Consider the following 4276-nt stretch of genomic DNA (forward strand, 5'->3'; position numbering starts at 1 on the left):
TTATTTAAAGTCAAGTGTCTGATACGAAATATTTGATTATAAATGTATATAATTTCAAAGATGGATATGAGAATAAGTTACTCTCATGCTTTCTTCATATCAGTCAAAGAGTAGTTGATACACTACTCTTTCTTCCATTTCTTCATTTTCAATTAAAAAAATAAATTAAATGTGAGAACAAATAAAGAAAAAGAAGTGTGTTTTTGTGGTATTTATGCCTTAAGTTTTTTATAAAAGAGTATTTTATCTTGTCGGCGTAGTGTCATAATTGTGTCTCATATCCGTATATCACGTTCTTAGAGATCTTACATATTGCGTTTTTGGTAAATGGATATCTCAACTTAAGGAGAAGTTTAATTCGAGAATAAAAAACGAAACTAATATTATTATAGGATGAATTCATAATCTTAATTATTATATGGTTTGTTTGGTTATCTCCCTAAGTCTTTTAACTTTTGTGAAACCATAGTATTTTTATAACTATTTTGGTTGTTACTCATTTCTAGAAACTGTTCAACAAATATGAGTGAGTAGAAATTAAAAATTGAAAAGAAAAATGTTTTAGACTTTTCAAAACCAATAAATGTATTTTCTTTTAAATTATTTTAGAAGAAAAGTGCTTGAAAAATATCTATGGGATATTTAATTAAAAACTTATGTTTGTGTAAAATTTGTATATTTTTAACTTGGAAGTTTTAGAGAATTTGAAACTGGAAAAGGTTACAAAGTGTCAGGCAAGTCTAAAATTATAAACTTGGTAACTATGCAAAGAAATTAATATTGGGATGGATTAAAAAAGTCAACTTAATAGATCTATTTGACGATATCGAGTTCATACTATATTTCGTGATATGAATAAATGTCAAACTCTAACACAAAATGGAGAGCATGTCATGTAACGGCCCTAGATTTCTCCTTAAGTTAAAATTGCAGCGGTCTACATATAGTAGACATTTTATGCAGAAACACTTAATTGAAAACGGTATAATAAAAACATGACCTCGGTCTTACCGGTCTTCTCTAAGGCCTTTAAATAAAATGATGACAATTAAAAATAACATAAAATAAAAATGATCTATACTAACCTATATTCTACTAAATAGAAGGCAAACTAGATTATTGCAAAACTACCCTAACCATGTGTCACAGCCTCCAAGATTGCAATGCGACTTTTAGCGGTACAGGCGAGCCTTGCCTTTACTTAAAAAATAAGAGTAGTACATGCCTGGAGTATTTTAAGAAATACTCAATAAGCGACTCCCCTATCGAGGTTAAATGCAAGCACATGCAATCGTGAGTGGGAGCTATCATATTAGTCTATTTTCGTACGACGGCTATCCTAAGTGAGAAATTGGATGTGTATTTACTTTTCTACACACGGTCCTGTTGGGATCTATATCCTAAAGCCTCGTAATTAATTATTTAGTTTTTTAACAATAATTTTATTATTTTATTTGTAATTTAATTGTTATCCCTAGTATGAAAATTCAAGGTTATTAATGTAATCTTGAACAGTATATGGTAGACATATAAGAGGATCGTGTTCAAGTAATAACCTAAGAAGTCTATAGTATATGGATAAGGTTGGGTGCCTTATCCTGTTAACACTATTGATACAACCCACTTTGTAATTGTTACAAATAATTTGATCCAAATCGTTCATGTAGAGACATGTAAGTGGAGGTATCCTATACAATGAATTTGTATAAGACTGGACCAAGAAATATTTAATCTCTCTTTACAAATCCGTTAATTAAGAAGATTAATATTTCACATCATGATCATATGCGACTCGATCTTAATCCTGAGTGAGTTATGAACTCCTACCTGTGAGGGCTTGTCCTTTAATTTACATGGGTGAGAATGACTCTTTTAGCCGATTCAATATGCCTACCATTTTGGTGACTTGACCAAATAGGAAGTTGGGAACATAATATCATGAGATGGAATTCACTCCTTTCCGTATAAGGAAAGTAGATAAGTTGTTCTCTTAAGTACTAATTTCATGACTTGAACAATGGGGCCCCCACCCTCTCATTGGCCCGAGAGGGACTTGGTTTATGATTGNAGGCCCCCACCCTCTCATTGGCCCGAGAGGGACTTGATTTATGATTGGATCATAAACAAATTGTTCATTAGAGAATCAATGGTATTTAAGGTGAAAGATGTAATTACAAGGGTAAGACGGATTTTTGACCCTGCTGTAATTATGAACAACTCGTGAAGGATCGACTTGCTTGTAATGGTTATATCAATGGACATAACTGTTAGGATCGCACAATAACGCACACACTCGATCTAGATGAACACAAAGAACAGGAGAGAGAAANGGGGTAAAACGGATTTTTGACCCTGCTGTAATTATGAACAACTCGTGAAGGATCGACTTGCTTGTAATGGTTATATCAATGGACATAACTGTTAGGATCGCACAATAACGCACACACTCGATCTAGATGAACACAAAGAACAGGAGAGAGAAAATGCAATGAGAACTCTGGCTAAAGAAATTTGTATTGATGACTTCAAGTCTGTACAGCAAGAGAGAATACAGAGAATAGAAAGTTACATTTTCAAAGCTCTACCGAACGAGATATATATAGTTCAGTTTAGTATATATAGCTTTACCAAATTTAACCATCTACTATATATAGCTATTTACTATATATAGTTTTACCAGATTTAACTATCTACTANTAATACAGCGAATAGAAAGTTACATTTTCAAACCTCTACCAAACGAGATATATATATATATGGTTCAGTTTACTATATATAGTTTTACCAGATTTAACTATCTACTATATATAGCTATTTACTATATATAGCTTTACCAGATTTAACCATCTACTATATATAGTTATTTACCATATATAGATTTATCGAATATAGCTTTACCAAATATAGCTTTACAGGATATAACCGTTGACCAAACTATAAATAAGCAGCAGACTCTATAACCTAACAATTCTCCCACTTGGAGACTGATCTAGTCAACCAAGAATTTCATTCTCAAACGACTATGAGCATCTTCACGGCACCATATCAATTGAAGCTTTGCACAACCTCAATATTCCAACATCAACACATTTTGTCAACATGTTTGTTGGATCTTTTGCACACTCTATCTTCTCCAAACACATCACCATCTTTCACTAACCTGCAAGTGAAATGGTATCGTCTTCTGTGTTTTCTCTTTAAATGATAGACCAGGTTCCTTCGCCAACTGTATGACACTCTGACTATCTCTATAAAGAATATCTTCATGCTACTTCTTGCCCATGCTTCCAGATAGTCAGTCATCCATATCGTCTTCTTTCCAACTTCAGCTATTGCCACGTACTCGGCCTCAGTGCAACGCATTTTTGAAGCATAGACATCCCATCATCCATGGCTTGCTCCCATCATCCAGGGCCTCATCAAAGGGCTCTGGTTCTCTTTCATCAGCAACAGATAGTGTAATGAAGGTAAATACATATCTAGTACTCTGATAGTACAGGATGATCTTCTCAACACCGATTCAGGTGTCACTTGCTTTACTACTGGTTTCTCTGCAACAACCTCAGGAGTTTGTTAAGTATCTGCTACAAGATCACTAGGTGATTTTCTCTGCAACTCAACCTCAACTCTCACGTGCTTTGTTGTCTTGGAACCTTACTCCATATCTGGTTCCTCAGCAGCAGTCATAGGAGTTTCTTGAGTATCTACTACAAGATAACTAGGTGAGTTTCCCTGCAACTCAAGCTCAACTCCGACTTGTTTCGTGGTCTTGGAACCTTGCTCCACATCTGGTTCCTCAGCAGTAGTCTCCGGAGTTTCATGAGTATCTGCTACAACCTCACTATGTGAGTTTTCCTGCAACTTAAGCTCAACTCCCACTTGCTTCGTCGAACCTTGCTCCACATATGGTTCCATTTCCAACCGCACTTTCTTCAATTCTCTAGCGGTCCTTGTGAAGCTAACTCGTTTCTGCTTGCTCATAACGTAGTTCTCACAACGACCCACATCAACAGATTTCAGACCTTCTAAAACTCCTTTCGCAGCCAGCCTCTTCATTCCTTTCGCGCTCATATGTTCAAGTCTATTGTGTCGTAGACTTGAATTTGAAGCACTCTCAGCAATAGCAGCTATGTTTATACACCCTGCAGTGGTGTATAAGGTTCCAGATTTTGAGCCACGTGCTACCACCGTAGCACCCTTCATAATCTTCCACGAACTCTTCCCTAACTTTGTTGCATAACCTGTGCTGTCCAACTGACCAATAGAGATCAGGTTC

Source organism: Cucurbita pepo, unplaced genomic scaffold, assembly GCF_002806865.2.
Source record: "Cucurbita pepo subsp. pepo cultivar mu-cu-16 unplaced genomic scaffold, ASM280686v2 Cp4.1_scaffold000264, whole genome shotgun sequence".
Classification (NCBI taxonomy): domain Eukaryota; kingdom Viridiplantae; phylum Streptophyta; class Magnoliopsida; order Cucurbitales; family Cucurbitaceae; genus Cucurbita; species Cucurbita pepo.